Source organism: Lathamus discolor, chromosome 2 (assembly GCF_037157495.1).
Source record: "Lathamus discolor isolate bLatDis1 chromosome 2, bLatDis1.hap1, whole genome shotgun sequence".
Lineage (NCBI taxonomy): Eukaryota > Metazoa > Chordata > Aves > Psittaciformes > Psittacidae > Lathamus > Lathamus discolor.
In genome coordinates, this window is record NC_088885.1 from 53279305 (window position 1) to 53301566 (window position 22262).

Sequence of the window (22262 nt, forward strand, 5' to 3'; positions counted from 1 at the left end):
CCAGTTAGGTCTTGTTAAAGTAGCAGAACTTGCCCAAGAAGAATTTGAGCTAAGATTCAGGCCAAAGAAACTAGGAAGAAAGATAACTAGAAAAGCCAAAGATAATCAGATAAGTTTTGGAAAGCAGAATCAGTTTTTTCTTCAGTCTCTCATGCTTCGTATTATTTACATTTTCTCACTGGAAAGACAAAACTTTTAGCACTAATGCTGTCCCTTTGGGCTGATTAAAGTTTTAACAAAACAAGTCAGCAAGCTCTAAGTTTGGTTTTTTAATAACTTAAAACAAGCTATAAAGGAGCTTTTCTGCCTTTAAAGCTGCATTGGTCATCAGTTGTTCTACTGCAGCAGTGTTCCCATTTGATATTTATTGACAGAATGCCTTGATAGCACAATAAAGAATAGAAGCTCCCTCCTAGCACCACTGCTGTTAACAGAGTATCTGTATCTCTCAAATGTCCTGCTCTTCAAGAGAAACCACAGACAAAAACAAACCTAATACAACATAATGGGAAGGTACTCTCTTTTTTCCCATGCATGTGACATAGATAACATCTACCAACCAGGTAAATATATAAACATTAACCCATGCTAATGAAATAAGAAAGAAACTGTGGAGTGAAATAATGAGCATATGTGATGTGGCCCAAAAATCTGCAGGAACATGAGGAAGAAGACAGTTGTGTGAGTGACAGACAGTGCTTGGGAGGATTCACGTATCTAAGGATCTTGCCATGTTTTGTTTTAGCAAGGAATTGCAGCACTGAGCATACAAAGAATGACAGAATCTTAGAATCAACTAGGTTGGAAAAAACCTTTAAGATCATCAAGTCCAGCCACTAAACCATATCACTTAGGGCCTCATCTACACGGTTTTTGAACGCTTCCAGGGACAGTGATTCCACTACTTTCCTGGGCAGCCTGTTCCAATGCCTGTTTACCCTCTCTGTGAAGAAATTGTTCCTAATATCCAGTCTAAACCTCTGCTGGCACAGCTTGAGGTCGTTTTCTCTGCTCCTATCACTTGTTACTTGAGAGGTGAGACCAACCCCCAGCACACTCCATGCTCCTTTCAGTTGTAGAAAGTGATAAGGTTACCCCAGAGCCTTCTCTTCTCCAGACTAAACAGCCCCAGTTCCCTCAGCAGTTCTTCATGAGACTTACTCTCCAGACTCTTCACCAGCTTCGTTGCCCTTCTCTGGACCTGCTCCAGCATGTCAGTGTCTTTCTTGTAGTGAGTGGCCCAAAACTGAACACAGTGCTCAAGGTGCAGCCTCACCAGTGCCAAGTACAGGATAGTATCATCATGCTCAACTTTTTTCCTTCTTTTTTCAGCCCAATCCGTGTTATTTTTCTGTACTTTTTAACACCTCTTTTCTGATATTTTTTTGTAGAGTTTCTCCAGAACTGTGGAAAAGTTGTATTTTATCTTTGACGTGTTGCTGACAAAATTCCATCTGGTTTTGGTGTTCAGAAGTTCTTGCTCTTAAGATCTGGGAATGAGATGCTACGTTTTCTGCCTTTTTTTTTTTTTTTTTTTCCTTAAATACAACATTCCTTGGAACCTCGGGAGGTAATTGGCTAAAGGTTCTGTCCGGTATTGCTCAACTGTGCTAAGAACACTTCACAGGCTCAGGTCTGGGCCAGCTTGGGTGATTTCTTTTCCATTTTGGACTGGTTTGCAAAGTTTTGAGAATCAAAACAATCCCATAAACCCCAGAAATCTCATAATTGAATTGGCTTTTTTCCCAATGAATTATATTAGAACTTTGCCAAGAGTTTCCTTCCATCTTTGTTTCTACTAGCCGATTAGAAGGGAAAAACAGTGTATTTGCAGAGGAGGTAAGTCTCACTATCTTCTTTTTACAGATGTGGAAGTTAAAGCACAGAAAGATGAAGTTGTTTGTCCCAGGTCAACCAACAGAACAGTGGCAGACAAAAAATAGAACCAAGTCCTTCTGTGCTCACTCTGTTGCATCACTCTGTTGCATCACTCCGTCTTCCTGTTTTGATAAGAACATCTGAAACAGAATTTTCATTTGTAAGTATGTAAGAAAGATTCAGACTTCCTGAAACGTGGACACCAAAATCTTAATTACGTCATGCAAACAGAGGATAGATACAGTTAACACTGAGACAAAGACCCCAAGCCTGAGCTGTAGCACTTCTGTTGTACAGCTATCTTTTTGCTAATTCTCACAGTGGGTATAATCTTCCAAGTATCTTTCATCAAAAGATACCTCAGCCTCTATCCCCAAACCTGTTGTATAACAGGATCATAGACTGGTTTGGTTTGGAAGAGACCTTAAAGATCATCTAGTTCCAGCTCCCCTGCCATGGGCAGGGACACCTTCCACTAGACCAGGTTGCTCAAAGCCCTGTCCAACCTGGGACAGCCACACCTTCTCTGGGCAACCTGTTCCAGTGCCTCACCACCCTCACAATAAAGAGCTTCTTCCTTTAATCTAAACCTCCTTTCTGTCAGTTTAAAGCCGTTCTCCCTTGTCCTGCAGCTACCTGCCTGTGTAAAAAGTCCCTCTCCAGCTTTCTTGTTGGCCCCCGTTTAGGCACTGGAAGCTGCTTTAAGGTCTCCCTGAAGCCTTCTCTTCTCTAGGCTGAACAAATCCAGCTCTCTCAGCCTGTCTCCATAGCAGAGGTGCCCCAGCCCTCAGAGCATTTCCATGGCCCTCCTCTGGACTTGCCTCAACAGCTCCACATCCTTCTAATGCTGGTGGCCCCAGAGCTGAATGCAGGACTGCAGGTGGGGCTTAATGAGAGCAGAGTAGAGGGGGAGAATCCCCTCCCTTGACCTGCTGGTCACACTTCTTTTGATGCAGCCCAGGACATGGTTCACTTTCAGGATTCTGAGCCTTTTTTTTTTTTAACTCATACTACAGTTTCATTTTCTGCATTATCAAAGGTGGAGTTTTCACTTTCCTAGCACTGAGAGAAGCATAAAAAGTATGTGTAATGAGGTAAAGGATAATTATCCAGTAGTATTCATGGTTTCATTTTAGCTCTATTTTTACCATTGGTTTTACAAAATTCTGTTGATTCATACCAACTGGGGGCAGTTCCTGCTTCTCTGTAGCAACTTTACTATCTCTTGTAATCACAGAATCACAGGACTTATACCCCTTCTTCTTCCACCCCCTCTCTGATTTGTCATTCTTGTCTGCTGTTTCTGTAACCCATCCTAAAAATTAATTCACAACTTTACAATTTTCATGAACATCCAGAAAACCATCTAGAAACTACTACTCTAAATAAGTCTATTTGTTCAGAGGCCTGCGATCTATTAGCAGTGTACGTGATCCTTGTATTGTGTTTTTCCAAGGAGAGTACGTGAAATTCAGTAGTAGTTGTGTTTCCCATTATACTATACGTAGCTGAAAAGCTGAAGAGAACTTATATTCTTATAACTAAGAGGATGAGAATTAGGAGATATAACTGTCCTCAAAGTGCTCCTTCCATAAATCTGGGTTTATTGCTCCATGTCTTCATTTGTTACATACAGTATTTTGAGAAAATCCTTCCCCCCCCCCCCCCCCCCCATCTATTTCATCTAGTTATTATTGAAAGCACTTGTGCCTAGGCACAGTTTCCTTGTGAGCAATTAGGTATCACTACAAACAAGGACAGCTGACCTCTCTTAGAATTCCTAGGCAACTCCAAAGTGAAACAAAAAAAGTTCCCATCAAGTCTTAGGATTTAGCAGAGAACTGTGTTAGGAGAGGCTATCAAAAGCTGTGTGTCTGGAATGTAAATTTTTGAAGCGCAATAAACTTGATTTTAATAAATGATGAAAACAAATGAGAAAATAAGTATTCTAATTGGTCTATATAGAAACCAAGAGCTGAACAGTTGTAAATTTACTCCTTATTTTAACATGTAATTAGCATGTAATTAACATGTAATTTACTCCTTATGTTAGCATGTAATACTCCCCCCATTTAATTAAAAAGCTCAAGATCATTTTAGGACCTATTAAAAAACCCCTATGCAAATAACATGACCTTTGTGTTAATGATTTTAGTGAATGATTAGCAGGCAATTAAATGAATGACTGGAGGAAACCATCACACTTTGAAAATGTCATGCTGTGAAAGAGGTATACTGCCAAAAGAAAATGGTGAAAATGGAAGATAAATACTGCTAAAATTTGTTCTGGACGGATGTGCTGAAAAGGGGGATAGCATAACATTCTATGCAAGTTCTAAGATGCCCCCTGGTGTTATAAACCTCAGCTATTTATTTCTGTTGAGGCATTGTGCATGGTCAGAGCAGGACAGTATTGATAGAGGATAAGAAAGTGTAAAAGACAAATGGAAGCTACAGAAGCCCACACATCCATGGAAGAGGGTTTGGTGGCAGTGCCATTTAGGATCTAACTGCCATTTACAATAAGCAGAATTAGAAGTAAGCTTTTCCATTTTAGGTAACATTTTCAGTGGCAGGACTTAGAGAATGCTGTATGGTGATGGAGATCCAGGTGGGGAAGGAGTCAACAGCAGTTTATGGAGGCTATAGATGGAAAGGAGACTTGGAGAGAGAGGAGTCTCCTTCTTCACTCAAATGTTTCCTTTATAGCTCTGTGACAGTTATAGGACCCCAAACCCACCCTTGCAGCCATGTGTCTCAACTCCAGTCACCACAAGCAATAATGTACCCTGTCGGAAGGATCTACAGAAATACAGAGAAGAATCCTACAGCAATTTCTGCTTACTTGTGGCTGCTGAGGAGATGAAGCAGAAGCAAAAGAAGAGACAGGAGAAAAGGAATTATTTCAGCAAAGACGAAGGAACAAATAGAACGTGTAGAGCCAATGAGGGAGGCCTTAGAGAGCAAGGCTTTTTGTTCCTATTACTGGATCAAAAAATCACTGCTCCAAAGAACCAGTACTCTAGTAGTAACACCTGCTTCCCTTTCTTTCAGAGACATTAGTGGCCGTGCAGGCTGAAAGCGAGTACACTCTCTGTGCCTGGGTGTTTGTGTGTAGTCCATAACCATGAGGAGAGTCTTTGTGTCCCAAGTAGCAGTGCTCAGACTACTAGGACACGCTTTTACAAGAGCCCTAGTTTTCAGGTAGAACTTCATGTAAGCTATCACTTGTTAGAGAAATGCTAACTATTAGTATCTTGAAAAAAGAGAAGAGAGAAATATTTTCAAGGTCTGAGATTAGACTGGTTGTCTTAAGGAGTATTTAGAAGAGTCAGGCTTTTCTTAGAATACTCTTGTGAAGAAAAATAAGAAAATTATAATTAGGATACATAAACTAGAATTCTGTTCTTGCCTCTAAATTAATATGGCTCTTTTTCAAACTAAAGTGCTGGCCCTAGATGCTAGCCAGTGGTTTTGTGTGGTTGGTTATCTGGACTTTTCTGGAATTAAATCACACAAACCATGTGGACCTAGAAATGTATAGACAAGAAGAGAATCAAATGCAAGTGGTTCTGAGAGTTTGGGGGCGGGATTTCCTATACTATAATATAGCTATTACTAACTGAATATTTAGTATTTGGAACTTTGTTTTGGAGGATCTTCAGATGGCAAGACAAAAGATGTTTGCCACTTCCTTCAAGCAGAAAAAGAGTATTATAAGCTGTTTTCAATACTAAATAAATACTAATTCTTTACCATTTTGTATATCCTAGCAATAAAAAGAAGAGTACATAATTTTGTATAATTTAGAGAAAATAGCAATGGTTTAGCCAGGTATCTGATTTTAATGTCTACATATTTTGGAGATTTATTACTGAAGGAAGTTTTGGTTCTCTTGGGGATTAGATACGTGAGGACAGGGAAATGAGAAAATGAGAGCAAATCCTTTTGAATAGATCGCTATTGACTGTAATAAAATTTGCAGCACTTCATTATGTAAAAATCTGTTGTAAAATAAAGAATCCTAGTGGTGTTCTTAGAGCCTTTATAGCCTAAAGAAATAAGGTAAAAATTTCAGCGCTCACTGTAATGAAAACCTCCAGCTCTTGTGGTGAGAAGAATAAAACCTTGAAGATTTGACACCTGCATAAAGTGATGGCTCATCCTGCAACACTCTAATTAAAAAAATAATTTAAAAAGAGACAAAGTGGAACATCTTCTATTAGTTTTTAATAAAGCCATTCTTCTGATTTTACAGGGACTGACTGCTGGTTTTGTTAGTGCTGGTAATAATGAGTATAGGTCCCAAATATATCTTCTGGCATTGCCGCAAAATACGTAATCCGTTCTCCTAAATGCAAGCTTATGCTGTACCTTATTATGGAACCAAGTTATCTGAGACTTGCAAAGTAATACCAGATGGTGATTGTAGGTTGGCTGGAATTTGTGGTCTCTTTTGTCTTGCCACATGTTTCACCACTTGGAAGCTTCTAAGTTATATTTTATAATTGTCTCCTTGGCTCAACTTTCCCTTTCTTTCATTTTCTGGTTTGGTGCAATTCTTCATGTTTTCACTAGGTGGGTCCCCACAACAGTACACGGGGTAAGCAATTTGTTGGAGAGCCTGAACACACTTAGGTAAATATCTCTCCCCCTCAGTTTTATTACCACTTTCTTTCGCAGAAGTTCACTGCACCGCATGTTTCAATGTACACTTTAGTAATTTATAAAACTGCTTAGAGTGTTGGGACATTGTCATAAAGGGACTTGGCTTGGGCATCTTCCTAGGACTGTTGCGTTTCTAAGTTACCTATTTCAACTGGAAAGTAAAACTAATGTGCTCTTCCTCTATCCAGTCATTTACAGTCCTATCAAGGTTTGTAATCATTTTACCTTTCAAAGGGTGATGCAAAGCTTGTTGGTTAGCAGCATACATATAATCTTCCTTTCCAAAATCAAAAGTTAATGCTTTGAAACTTTCCATACTAGTCAAAACACACAAAACCATCATTTTTTCCGTTTGTGTTAGATATTTACTGACTACAGAAGAAAAGACAGACTTTTTAGCTAAAACCTTCAGAAATGTTCTTTTCAAGTGCGTGTTTTGTATGAGTGTGTGCTTACCTTAAAAAAGATTTATCCACTAAACCTGGCCAAAACAAAGCCTAAACACAAGACTTCAGTTCTCTCTATCCCCTAATTCTCCATAGAGAAGATTAAAGAAGTCAGAGATTAGCAGTATTTTTAATGTCCTGCAGAAAGCTGATCTAACCCAATGGTGAGTAGCATAAAAGCTAGACATATGTAGCTCTTGAGCCCTGTGGGATGCCCTCTCCACCTGAGTCTGTATATGATTCTTTCCTGGTGCAGCATCTGTCACACCAGTCTGAGAGAAAGCTGTTAAGACATGAGCAGGGCAGCTCTTCTCCCTGCTATTTTTTATGGTTAGAACTATATAGTCTTTGAAAGTCATAGTGCTCTGTATGAGGAGGCATGTAGTTTCTTTACTGTTTTAGGCTGTGTCTTCACCCTGAAAAGAAAGAGGATGAGTTAACCTGCAAAGAGGTCTATACTGTCATGTCCAGGCTGTTTCTGACATTCGAGGCTTTTACACTTGCAGCTAGCCCTCCTCATAGTGTAGTCTGTAGCACTGATTTAAGTTTAGCATGGGTAACTGTTACCTCTGGGGGGCTTATCTAAAGGTATCTTTTCAATGCCCACTTCTTATATCTTGGCACATACACAAAGAAAATCAAATCTACCAATTTCAATTATTGTGAAGTGGGTTTTTTAATTTCCTTTTTCTTTTGTTTCCTCTCTTATCCAGGCTCATTAAGTGAATCTAGTTCATCTGCTTGTTTGTCATGGTAAGACAATTCATGTGGCAGTCTAGCAAGAAGTGCAAATTTCGATAGAACTAAAGGGTTTGTTTCGTGTGATTTATGTTTACAGGGCAAAGAAAAGTTCAGAAAATTCTTGCAGTATGTATTACAAACAGAAGGTGAAAACTGAAATTGATTGCTTTCTGTCTCAGTAATCAACTTCCATTAAATAAAACTGATAATCATTATTGAATATACTTAAACTCAGAAAATCTTGATCTGTTAAATAGTTAATGCAAGACAAGAGAAAGGCTGTCACATTACACAGAGGCATTGTAGTTTTTTGTGTCAGAGAGCTGGCTCAAAATTCATCCTTAGGAGAGATCATAACATCTGATTCCCTGGTTTTAGCAAGTAGCTAGATAGAATTTTCTGTAGTTTACCCAGACCAGTTTTGATGGTCTCCTTGTCTTCATTTTGATGGCAAGAATCCCAAGTTGGAAAAAAAATAGTTTCTCTACTGTTTTCATTTACTTATGTCTCTAAGTGATAGTTATGAGTTCCAATAGTTATCTCTTCATTATCAACCCAGTATCAGTTACAATCTCCATTCTCAGCTGTTGACCAAATCTACATTTAGGCTGAATGCAGAAGCTCTAGGAATCCAGGGCAATAAAGAACTGAGAAGTGAGAAATTCCAATAAAATCTTGATTCAGATTTAGAAAGTTCTTGTGTGTCTGAGCCTGGAGAGTTAATCTGGGTAGAGGGTATCTCATGCTCTCCTGGATTAGAGTCACCCTTCTGCATCCTTGGGCAGTTACACAAAGTGTAGTGGGAGTGCTCATCATTTCTACTTCCTGAGTTACAAACCACAAAGCCAGACATACTATATGAGGTTGGTCTGCTCACACTTGTCTGGCACCATAATTTCCTCTGGGAAAATGGCAAAGGCAAATAGCAGCTTGCCTGTTTGCATGTAGGCGTGTTCCTCCTGAGAACACATAATTTGGCACCATGTGCAAGTGAAATTCAAACGTCCTCAAGCTATGAGTTGTTGACAATATTTCTCAGAATAGACATGTAAACTACTTAAAGCAGTGTTGGTGTTGCCTTAACATCACCTTCAAAAACTGTTCCCAAGTCACTACTGAGTCACCCTGGTTGGGGAAATATGCTTACAGCAGAGGGTTAACCTCTTAACCTTTGCATCTGCCCCCTTGTCTGCAGAGAGGGGGTAACTATGCTTACTTACCAGCCTCATCAGGACTCTTGGAGATGCAAAGGACACTTCTGTGTGCAATGATGACTTCTTATGCATTGCTGCCCCATAGTGGCTGTGTTTACAAAGGGTATAATCCTCACAATAAAGGCAATGGTGAACATTCCAAATAATAGCAGTTTCTCGGACAAATTATTAGTTATGCAAAATGGGCATCACATTTAGACTGGTTCCCTGTTCCCTACTCAGAATTAAAATGCAATTAAGCATAGTGGGTGGTATCACACCTATTTTACTAGTGATGGACCTGTCTCTCCTTTATAGGAGGTAGTATAGAAGTGCCAAGTATCACTACTGTAATAAAATAAGAGGGAGGTAAATATACCATAGAAATATTCCAAGGGCATTTTTGTCAGCAAGCAAACCTTGGCTACAACACAGAAAAACTGAGAGTTGTTAATAAAGAGGATTAAAGTAGTCATCCTCTGGGCTATAGCAGGACTTAAGAAGTGCCTGTGAATGCAATGTTCAATAAGGACTCCAAGGCAAAGCTCAACTGTAACTTGGAGTCTGCACAGAGGGAAAAGAGAAAGCAGTCCAGGATCAAGTTACTCATCTGATTGTAAAGGGCTCTGTTTTCAGCGCTGCCCCCAGGGCTTTACCTGATCTGTCCAAATAGAAGATGTCTGCCCTTCCCACCCAGCAATCATTCATACATAAACTAAATACTTTTCTGGCTGTTCTGCCAGCTTCAGCTCTTCTTGCTTATTAAGAGGCTGCTCTCCTGCCAAAACAACAAACAGCTCATGTGGGTTGTGGTTGGGGGCAGAGGCAGGCAACAGCAATCTGCTCATTTCCTTTGTTTTTCACGTTTCTCTTTGGCCTTTCTTTGGGTAAGATCCAAAGGATGGATCATTGCTGGTTCCATCATGATGCAGAAGGAACAGACATCACTTTTCAAACAATGACAGCTTTATGAAGCTTAGTAGTCCTAGCCAAAGTCTTGATGCTATCATCAGACATGTCTTTCTTCCCAGTCCCTGCAGGTGACTGCAGCTGGCAGCAGATCTTTTGACAGTCAGATTCTGTATGTTATCTCTGTTGGACCAAGCCTTTAAATAATTGGACAGGAAGATCTGGGAAACAGATACGCTATTTGAAGGCATAAATAACATCATGCTGAGTGCTGCAGAAAGCCTTTATTTAACTTAGTTTGATTTGGTTCAAACATGGTCATCTGGTTTGGCTTCCAACCAGTATTTCTGTATGTGTATGCTCAATTTCTTCTTAGGCCACCAACTGCCATATACAAATCACTTCCCACTGTGCCTCCATCCCTCAGCTCATCAGTGGGAATAAGATGTATTTGACTTATGGGAAAGGGAGGTAAGGAGTGATGGGAAGTAAGTTTGTGAAACTGACTGATTTTCTGGTAATAGAGATCTATAAAAATAACTGAAACACAGGACTGAAATGGTGAGAGTAGTTGTTACTAACAGCAGAGAAATGTGGAGAGCATTGCTGGTACAGTGCCATCAAATCACGTCATATAACAGTGAAATCCTTCCCTATGAAGAAAACCAGACCATGCAAAGTAAAACCAATTTAAGCTTTTTAAATTAAAGTGGAACTAAAGTTTTTGGGTACTTTATCTGACAAAGTCACCATGATGGTGACTTAGACTAGATATAAGGAAGATATTTTTTACAATGAGGGTAGTAAAACACTGGTGCAGGTTGCCCAGAGAGGTGGTAGATTCCCCATCCCTGGTAACATTCAAGGTCAGGCTGGACGGGGCTCTGAGCAACCTGATCTAGTTGAAGATGTACTTGCTCATTGCTGAGGGGTTTGACTGGATGACCTTTAAAGTTCCCTTCCAACACAGACTATTCTATGATTTAAAGAAGTTTAATTCTTCACTTTGCTAATTGCTACTTGTGATGATTACACAGAGTTTCATTTTAGGTCACAAAGTATTTTCGATAGTGATCAACTTGCATTTTAATATGCAGGTATTTGCCAAAGGCTGTTGCTTTGCTTCCAACACACCAAAAGTATTTGGCTAAAAAAAACCCAACACAACAAAACAAACCTCTACAGTGTACCTGCACATTCCTATTTGCCTTTTTTTATTCCACCACCCTTTTTCACAAAGGGGCAATTTCATCTACCTGGCCTTTTCTGAAATGCACTCTGGGAGGTGACTTAATTTTTGATGGCACAATCCTAGCAGTGGCAGCGTCCTACCAGATAGTGCTGCTATGAGCATACCATCAATAGCCATCAGTCTGAGGACTAGCAGTTCTGTAACAGCTATGGATCAGAGTCAGCAAAGAAGCAATAGATGGTTTGACCTATGGCATTTTAGGATATTTGCTTGCTTTCCAGAAGTCTGGAGGCTCTGGATTCCCTGACATCTGGTTGAGCCAGGGACATAGATTAACTGAAGGACTGTTTTGTCTTGGGTGAGGTCTTCTGGGCAGCCAGCTGTTTTATTTTGTGTGTATTGCAGAAAAGGTTGCTTTAAATCTGTGTGTTCTAGGGATGAGGAGTTGAAATTGATAGGGTAAGATGCAAGATATTTTTTTCCTTCACGAAGGAGTCTTCACTAGCTAACATTGTTGGCAAAAGCAGGCAGAAGAGAGAAATTCCCGTAGATTAATGGTACTCACATTGCCTGTCATGCAAAGTTTGAGCCGGAAGCTTTTAGTCATATATGATAATATGGGCCTGGTTTTAAAATTATTTAGCTGCCTGTCCCTAGGTGCTACATGTTGCTTTTGGAGCACTATAATATGCTGAACAATTCTGAAAAATTCTAATGCTCTAGCTAGACTAAAAGTACCGTGTTTTTTGTGCGATGAGCTCTGTTGACCTCAGTGGGCTTCTCCATAGACAAAAGCATTCACCTGGAATTAAATGTTTATCTGTTTGCAGATAATGTAGTGGCAGGACAAGGGATAATGGGTTCAAATTTAAACAGGGGAGGTTTAGATTGGATATAAGGAAGGCATTCTTTCCTGTTAGGGTGGTGAGGCACTGGAATGGGTTGCCCAGGAAAGCTGTGAATGCTCCATCTCTGGCAGTGTTCAAGGCCAGGTTGGATGAGACCTTGGGTGGGATGGTTTAGTGTGAGGTATCCCTGCCCATGGCAGGGGGGTTGGAACTTGATGATCTTGAGGTCCTTTCCAAGCCTGACTATTCTATGATTCTATTGATGTCCTACATGCTGTCCAGGAGAGAGCCTGAACAAAACCAGGAGAAACTGTGATATCAGTGATATTTGTGTAAACCACATGACATGTGCTTTCTCAGAGCATCCTTTTATAATGCAGTATTCCTGTAACAAAGTTCTTACTCTTTTTCACATTTGAAAGTAGAAAAATTATTGTGTGCTGTCTGCAGTATATCGATTTCTGCCAAAGCTGACTTAGAACAGAAGGAAAAGACAGCTTTGCTCTTCCAGCTATGGCTTTTAAAAACATTTTTGTCTGATTCTGTTAGGCTTCCAGAGAATGTTTCATGAATATGTAGAATACTGTGTTATTACTATATTGTATCTGTGTTAAACATTTTATCATTTCACAGACCTTTGATATAGAGACTTACAAGTCCTGGGTTACAAATGATAAAACAGTAGCACAGAACTTAACACCCCTAAGATTTCTCTTGGGCAAAACTCCCACATGGGAGGACTCTGTTGCTTTCTTCGTTCTTGCTTCAGACCGCCAATCTCAGGGATGGTGAATGAGCCATATGGGATTGGGTTCCTGCTGGGGATAGGGGGCAAGGGGATCATAGAATCATGAAATCATAGAATGGCTTGGGTTGGAAAGGACCTTAAGATCATCTAGTTCCAGCCCCCCTGCCATGGGCAGGGACACCTCCCACTAGACCAGGTTGCTCAAAGCCCCATCCAACCTGGCCTTGAACACTGCAGTAGACATCGTGTAACTGACTGTAAGAAAACTCCCAGAGGATATGTCAGTTATTCTGCTAGTTTGGTTTCTTTCTGACTGGAAGATAATGTGGCACAATAGCAGATACATCATGCAATTTGGGTTACCAAGGCATTTGTGCTGAAGTCTTGACCTGTCTTTGTTTTCTTATGCAAAAAACAATGAACAAAAAATACAATTGTTAAGTGTATCAATAAGTTAATGATAAACTTACTTAACAATGATAGCTTTCGGAATGCCATTAGGGGACATTTAAGCTAATGCAGAGGTCTCAGTATTTTTATTTCCGGTTCCTTGCACACCTGTTTGTACTGATCAAATTCTTGAGGTTTTCCTCACAACTGTTAAGAGGTAGAGACTTTACTCTTCAATAGCATGTATGCATGCATTGTATGACCAGGTTAAAGTCCATAGGGCTAAAAGAAACTTGGGTATCTCAGGTTTCCAGGTTTATATATAGATTTTTTCTGATGCAACAAAATGAAAGACAAACTCATAAAGCATGTGGACCCATCCCAAACTGCAGACGAACACACTTTAAACTCCAAGCCAGTGTAAACAGAAAAGTGTTTGCTGCATTCAGGCTTCTGCCCTAGATCTATCCAGAGAGTTCCAAACTCTTTTTGGTTTTCCTGTCAAGCTTCTGGATCTAATTAAATCCACCCGAGTCTCACTAACGTATTACCTGAGATACTTGACGTTAGAGAATCTCACCGGTATAAGCTGAGGTGTAATTTAGATTGTCAACTTAAAAAATAGCACTGTAGTGGTGACCCTACATCTGTAACCCCTCCATTACTTCACTGCTTGCCAAGGAGAATTGGACTAAAGCTTGCTAAGCAAGTGCTGCTTTTCAACCCTGGAACTTGTGCTGTCTGCCTGGGGCTCCAAGTTTGCAGCTCAGTGGTAGATCTCCTTTATGACCTGTGGGAGTCCCACAGGTGGTATGCAATACATATGCCAGGAGCCTGCCATTTACCCACCAAGTAATAGACTCATGATGCTGAATGGAGTGCTATATTCATATGTCAGATGTGTATGATCTGCTTTACCACTAGAGAAGTTTAGGGATAAAATAATACTGAAGAGTGCAAGAATTTCAATAATGGGGAAAATGACAAAAAGATACAAAGATGGGTTACTAAGATTATGCTTGGCAATAAAGCCCTTTCATAGCTGCTCCAGCATCTCATCCAGTAAGAGGCTGACAGACTTAGTTTCTGTTGCCTATATCAGACTTGGTTCATCTAGAAAACTTTAGGGCTGCATCTTTAATGTTCTAGGATAAAGAGGTTACTCGGAGTCTCCTGGAACTGCTGTTTCAGCCTAAAGTCTCTTGGAACCGTCTGTTTCAGCAGGCTGTCTTGTCACCTGCAACTTTCCCTTTCATATCTCTTATGGTAGGACACTTTCTGTACACTCTGGACTCTCTTTAAAATACCTAATTATTTTTTCTGTTGTATACTTTGATTAGAGCACATTCCTGGCTTCAATTTTGAATTGTTTTGTGGGTTTTTTTCTTTTATAGGTCCCTTCAGACAGAGTGTTAAATTTAGCAAATCAGAACTTATAAATATGTAATGTGGAATTCATTAATAAGAGATAAATATAATTCCATTTGAAAATGCAGCTTGAATTAGCTCATTTTTAACAATCTAAATGCAATACTAGAACATAAATGGATGGCAAAACTGGGAATTGGTGTTTCTAGAAAGACAGTTTCAGGAGCTCTGAGTTACAAGGGCCTTTTTCCTCCTGAACCCTGAGTTGCAATGGCCTTTTTCCTCCTGAACCCCCTCACACTTCTGCTTAGCAAAGAGATAGGAGAGTTTAGCCGTTAGGTGTATTGAACATGCCATATAATTATTCTTTGGGTTTGTGTGCAGGGTTGTGTATAGGAGTGTACAGTCCCCATACCTTTACACCTCTGTGTAACATTTTTCAGGTGTTCTTACCTCTGTAAGACTTTGAACTTGGTACAGAATAAACGAGGTCTCAGCACAGTATGACCTCTAATACAGTCCTCCTTGCATTAAAACTGCCTGTGTCTGACACAACAGTACGAAGTCCAGGCAGTCTGTTGAAGGCAGAACTGGACTGTTCTGATACAATTTTCTTGTATCTTATCAAAATTGCCCCAGTGAGCCAGGTGAGTCCAGACTACTTCTTGGTCTCTGGCTCCTTGGCTCAGTTTTTGTCTTCAGGCTGCATGAGTCAATTTGCAATTCTCTGTCTACTGTTCTCTAATTTTCTGCTATTTTTTTCTCTGGTCAATTTTGTCTGTGGCTATATGTTAGGAATATTTTGGTTTGCAATACTCTCATTTGCCTTAATCCATCTCAGAATAAAACCTTTCTCTCACACATTTTCCTAGTTCTGTCTCTGAACATAGCCTCAAAAATTTTGATTGCTGTGTGCACTTTGCCTGGCCATTTCGTGTTCCCTGCCACCTCATTTCCTATGCATAAAATCAGATTAAACTTGTTTACTGTTTCCTTACTTCATTCCCATGCAATGATGATTGAATATTAAATAGCAATCACACCTTCACAGGGACAGTCTCCAATGTGGTAGGCACCAGTCACCTGCAAAAAGTGAGTTGTACTTTTGACATTTATTGCATCTCTCTGATCTGAGAAATGTTAGAATCACAGTTTGAGACCATTATGGACAGTTCACCCAGACTTAAGTGAGGCTGGGGGGTGTATGTTGAATGCCAGCCTGGGACTTCTTCATATGTTTGGCTCCAGTTGTATTTCTCATGTGTGGCTCATTTTGTTGAAAGGCCTCTCTGGTCAACTTACTTTCCAGCCGACTTCATAAGATTAAAATATGTGTCTGAAAAATCAATTAAAATAGAACTGAAATACACCTCTATTATATATTAACATGTGTCCTTGTAAAAAAGGGCTGTGATCTGGGTATGCAAAGGCTAATAATTGACCAACTTGTCGTGCCATAATATTTGTTCTATTTATTTTCTTTGCAGAAAGCACGCAAACACTTTGGAGGGACACTAAAAAAAATTGTCTGCAGAATACTCATACCAAGTTTAAATAGGCACATTTTAAAATGTTCAGCAATGATTAGCAATGTTTATCACCAAGGGCTACAAAACCTTTCTAACAAAAGAGAAATCTTAGATTTTATAGGTTAATGGTAATGCACAAAAAATAGGTTTACTTTGACCCACTCTAAGACTACAAAAACCCCTGAAGATCTGAGGTGATAAAGGCACATGAAAAGACTGGTTTGTGGTTTTGTGTTATTCACAGGAGACAAGTTCAGTATTTGATTTCAGGAAGTTTCTGAGGGCTCCACAAGGTGCTCAGCATTTACACAACTGTGTCTGCAAACCACTACAGAACCGAAGCTTAATCATGACATTTGACTTGGGGGAGGAGGTGTTTTGGGAGAACAAAGAGAACAATGCACTACTGTGTCAATACTAGTAGCAGAGGGCACCTAGCCTGGGACTCTCATGTCCAGTGGCAGCTGAGAACTGATTTGGCCTCCACCCTTGTTTGCCTTCCTTAACTTGTGTGCTATTTTTTTGTTATTCACTGATTGTGCTCCTTTTCCTCCAATTAGAGTTGTCTTGTGCCCTGGAAGTATTTGACTCCACAGGACTATTTTTTTCTCTTAAAATACACTGAGCTATTACAAAAAGATTTACTTTCATTACATCAGTCTTTACCAGGCAAATTGGTATTTGGTTGCGAAGCCATTTTGATTGCTACACTTCTTTGGCTTCCAGGACCTCTGAAAGAGTCTCATGTATTCATCATCTCACAGTCTGTAGGACTATGGCAGAATGAGTCATTCTTCTCCTTCCCTAGTGAATTTTGGGAGAACTCACCTTCCTTCCTGGGCAAGCACATATATTCTGGGAAAATGTCGGAGGATTTGGAGCATTTGAATAGTTAATTTCTCTCCATGTTATTGTAAGGGAATAATGGTCTTTCACCCAAATGAGTAAATTGTTTGATTTCAGTTTGTAACTCAAAATGAGCTTGATAGATGAGTTAATCAGTGGTGTTTTCAATTTCGTCTTTTTAGCTTGAGAGCACCAGGATTTTAGAGGTTTTTAGAGGTGTTTTTCCTCTAAGATGTAAGCTGGGGCTATATTTGAGCAACATAATGGCAGGGCAGACTCGGTTGTAGTATATGACTGTGAATCTGACACTAATCTTTTGGTAGTCACAACTTGTTGGGCCTAATTCTGAGAATACATTCTGTGTAGGAACATATTCCAGTCACCTGTTATTACCCGTATCATATTGTATATAATCCCTGTCATGAATATATTGCTGCTATTTTATTATTTGACCCTGTTTCTCATTGAAAATCCATTCCAGAACTTGCTTTCTCTTATATATAAGAAACTTCTTTTAATTCCTCGACTAAATGTATACATGCCAGGTTTTTTTTCCATTTGTTCTTGTATCAACTTCAGATTTCATCTTAATTAATTTGAGCTGGAGCTGAGATCACTCTCAGAGTCAGGCTGATGCTTTTTGAAAGAGCTTATAAAGCTGTAATTCCAGTGCTCCCCGGTTTTCTTCAAGGAGAAAGTACATGTTTCCTCCTGCCCAGCAATGCTTTGATACCTAGAGCTTTTTATTTGCTTCAAGCAGTTCCTCAGTTTTGGGGGTTTGTTTTGATTTGGCTTTCACGACTTGGAGTATCTGGTCTCTCATAACAGATATTAAAGAGAAAATCAGCCTATACTATCTGGATCAACTTTATAGTTGTCCACCCGGAGAATAAATAATGAAGCAGCTTTACTGTTCAAAGAATTAACGAGAGGTACAAATTTTACGGATAAAAAAATTATATCCTTCACTCAACAGTACCACTGAAGTTGTCATTTTTTGTGTGAAGAATTGCATTCACACAAATGTGAATATTTGTGTGAAGTTTGACATATACTTGTTTGGGTATTGGGATTTCCTAAGTTTCTCTTCTAGTGCTAGAAAACAGAATACTTTTCATGAGGTTGCCCTTATTCTGTGGGACATCTGTATTCTTGTAGCCTTTTGCTAAGGGATTACTGTCAGATTCTGAAGAGATGAATGGGAAGAGTTGTCCCTTCATATCCGTACAGCTTCAAATGAAATGTCTGAGTTTCCACTCTCCCGAGTCAAGTCTTGCTGCTGAGTTGAACGATAGCAAACTTTAGGGATTTGAAGAATAGTGTAATTGTTAGTCCAAACACCAAAAAGTACATTCTGAGTATCAAGTGTCTAAGAGTTGCATCTGAATAACAGATCCGAATATTCCATTAAATCAAGCACATTGTACCCAGTACTTTGCATTTTATTTTGGCAGTGAGATAATATTTTTTTAATGTGGATCCTGATGTCCTGATAAAAGCAAAACTTCTGTTATGATAAGATTGCAGGATTAGCCCCAACTTTAGTAACTAATGGCCTGCTTCCAGCAAAAACTATCAACACTTCTTCCTTCCTAGAAAATATAGTTACCTTGGGGCCAATTTTGTATGGAATGCTTAAGACTGGTTTGAGGTATATATGCCACGTATGCACATATGTTCATGTCTGCATACTAGCAATTCTGTATGTCTACTTTGACATTGTCTTTACTATAAAATTAGACCTGTTTATGGTGATTTTTACATATGGATGGTTCTCCTATATTCTTAACTAGTTAGATGCTATTTGATTACTCTAGTAGAATATGCTAGTCAAAATACTGATATGTTACCGTTCCAATTTGGAGTTCCCAGGCACAAAATGCTTGTCATTATTATCTTCTAGATATTAAACACCTGTTCAGATATTCATAAGTCTGATACTTCTGGATAACTGATAATTCTACTGTCAGTTCAGATGATAGAATAATGCTCGGTAGAGCTTACTGCTGTGTAATAAAAAAAATCTTCCACATGAAAAGGCCTTGAACACTGCCAGGGATGGGGCAGCCACAACTTCTCTGGACAACCTGTGCTGGTGCCTCACCACCCTCACAGGGAAGATTTTCTTCCTAACACCTAGTCCAAATGTACTCCCTTGCAGTTTAAAACCATTTCCCTTTGCCCTTGTAAGAAGTCCTTCTCCAGCTTTCTTGTTGGAACATTTAGGCACTGGAAGCTGCTCTAAGGTCTCCCTGGAGCCTTCTCTTCTCCAGGCTGAACAAGCCAGACTTTCTCAGATGTTTTTTTAGGAGAAGTGCTCCAGCCCCCAGAGGAGGCCTCATCTTCTTGGCCTCCTCTGGACTCACTCCAACAGGTCCATGTGCTTCTGATTTTGGGGCCCCCAAAGCTGAACGCAGTACTACAGGTGGGGTTAAATGAGAGTGGAGTAGAGGGGCAGAATCACCTCCCTCAACTGCTGATTACACTTCTTCTGATGCAGCCCAGGATACAGTTTGCTTTCTGGGCTGCAAGCACCCATTGCCAGGTCATGTTGAGCTTCTCATTGACCAACACGCCCAAGTCCTTCTCAGGGCTGCTCTTACTCTGTTCTCCGCCCAGCCTGTATTTGTGCTTGGGATTTCCCCAGACCCACATGCACTTGGCCTTCTTGAACTTCATGAGGCTGGCACGGGCCCACCTTTCAAGCATGTCAAGGTCCCTCTGGATCTCATCCCTTCCCTCCAGCATATCAACCAAACCACACAGCTTGGTGTCATCGGCAAACTTACTGAGGGTGCACTCGATCCCACTGTCTCCCATATCACCAACAAAGATGTTGAATAGCGCCAGGTCCAATATTGACCCCTGTGGAACACCACTCATCACTGGATTGCCGAATAAGGAGTAAACAGCACAAAAGAGAAGTCAATTTGACTTAACATAAATCTAAGACTTCTGTTCTCTGTGCTCTTCCCACAGTGCTGAGTACCCAGAGAACTACGAAGACTGACTGCTTTCTGTTTTAAGTAATGAAGTTGGCCCAAAATGGGAACCTATCAGGTACCAGTTATGAAGGTAAGAACTATTTTTTTCATATTGTTTTTCATTTTATGGGGAACATTCAGTGGGAAAGAGTCTGATTGCAAACTCTGGGTTCATGTTAACTGTACCTTGTGCATGTCATATGTTACTTCATGCTCTACCTAGGAACATTACAACTATAACCTCTTCATCAGTGACAACACAATCAATTAATGGGTTTTTTTGCCTTGGTCTTCTATCTTCCAAGACCTAGAATTTCTCCTTGAGCCATTCCTTTTCTTTAATTTAATTTACTTTTAATCTTGCATACATCTACTGAGTTTATATGCATCTGTAGTTGTCCTGGGTTCAGCAGTAGCAGTAATTTTTCTCCTTCTTGGGAGCTGGTGCAGTGCTGTGTTTTGACTTTTGGCCTGGGAACAGAGCTGATAACACAAATGTTTTAGTCTGGCCAAGGACTTTCTGAGCCTCATGCTCTGGCAGGGAGGAGGGAAAACCGGGAGGAAGCAGAGACAGGACACCCGACCCAAACTGACCAAAGAGGTATTCCATACCACAGCACGTCATGCCCAGGATGTAATGGAGACTTATCCGGAAGAGCTAGGGCACTGCGGGGTTGGAGGAGGTATCGGTCGGTGCGGTGGGGTGAGTTTTGGGTCGGCTGGTGGTGAGGTGTTGTATTCTCTTCCCTTGTTATTTCCTTTATCATTATTATCATTGGTGGTAGCAGCAGTGATTTGTGTTATACCTTAGTTACTAAACTGTTCTTATCTCAACCCGTGGGTGTTGCATTCTTTTCGATTCTCCTCTTCATCCCTCCGGGAGTAGGGGGAGGGCAAGATGGGAGGGGAGTGAGTGGACGGGCTGTGTGGCTGGGTTTAAACCATGACAGTAGTGTAAAGTTTTAATTTTTCACTGAAGACTTTGAAGTTCAGGTACTTTGCATAATAATACATCATCAGAATTTTAATGGAGAAAAAATTAATAATGAAGCTACACTAAATCACACTAACTACCATCTGTTGAGAACTCTTTGGATTCAGTGTGAGGAGAACATTTATGTCATCTCTAGACATTCCTTTAGGGTCATCTCTAGACATTCCTTTCTTCTAAAATTCTTCTGGTAATATTTTAGACCATCATCCTAAGAAAAATGATAGAGTTATTTGATACGTTTCAAAACAAATGTTCTTCCTGACATTAGATTACTGTAAATCACCCTTTACCATCATTTTTACAATTTTCTAAGACTGTTGGAGAGATTTAAAGCTGTGCATCTGGCTTTGAATCTCAGACTGAGTTGAAAAATCACATGTTAAATCTGCGCTTACTACTTTACAAATGCATACATATTTGGGAATTCCATCGTTGCTATGGTAATGCACAATCTGCAGTCTTTTAACTAGATATCTCAATCCCTATTCATGTGCCAGAATGATTTCTAGTAATTATGACCCTTGGTACCTTCATCATTATACACCTCTGGTGCAATGTCAAGAGCATTCCTCCTTGTATCGCTCATTTTCTTGAAAACAGTAGTAGTATAGTAGGACATTGTGTTTGTCTCTTCCTGTGGAAGGGGTCTGCTGACAGGCCTTGAAAAGACTGAAGAGTAACTTTGGTTTTGTTTTCAGAGAGCCTGGGCATGCAGCAAAGCCAGGATCTAGCATCTTGCCACCAACACTTTGCAGCATAATAAATTTGAAGCTAAACATGCAAAAATTATTTCCTTTTAGATCTTACAGCCTATCCTGGAATTCACTGCTTTTGGAAACCTCGCCTCTTTTTACATCTGAATCACCGAGCAGTAACAGGCTGATGTTGTGGGGCAGTCTCACCCCCTTTGCTCCAAGCATTGCTATGGCCTAGTGTGCTGTCTGAGCCCCAAAACACTCTATGCCAAGGAATAAATTCTGAGGTTATCACCCAGTTAGAAGGCTCACAGAAAGTGAATTTGTAATTCTTCAGGTCTCTGAATTCTTCCCAGTTCACTAGGAAGGACATGGAAATATTTTCAGATTTTTTACTGCTGAAAACACTTTTTGTTCCTGTGCCCACACAATCTGGTAGAACTGTGCCTCTGCCTTCTTTAAATGCTCTTTTAGCTGATGTAGTGCATTACACATACTGATGGAAAAGAAAATGAAAAGCACAGTCCTTTTGAAACCCATTTGTACTTCTCTGTGTTAATTGGCAGGACTGACAAAAATCATGCTATATGGGGAATGAGTATCTTTGCACTGCTTTTGCATATAATCTGCCACATTAAATTTTGATTGAGGTTATCTGTCTAACTTGCAGGCCTATATATGCAAATCAAAAGCACTAAGTATTGCATCTGTCTAACAGCCAGAAAGTCTGAATCACAATCAGTAGAAAATACAAAAGATTTTTTCCTGTATCAGGAAGGAGGAAATTAGATACTTTGTAGGGCTTTGTCCATTTCTTCTGTGATTCTTCGGTA

The 22262-nt window shown here is 40.0% G+C and overlaps 1 long non-coding RNA gene across 2 annotated transcripts; it reads left to right on the top strand.

The window, feature by feature from the left end:
* Positions 1–1981: 1981 nt before the first annotated feature.
* On the top strand, positions 1982–21731 carry LOC136009203 (uncharacterized). Of its 2 annotated transcripts, XR_010610392.1 has the most exons (4): positions 14951–15028; positions 15433–15473; positions 19736–19831; positions 21535–21731. It is a non-coding gene; the product is annotated as an uncharacterized LOC136009203 (long non-coding RNA). The 2 variants fall into 2 exon arrangements; XR_010610393.1 differs by lacking the exons at positions 14951–15028; positions 15433–15473 and adding an exon at positions 1982–2038.
* The last annotated feature ends 531 nt before the right edge of the window (positions 21732–22262 follow it).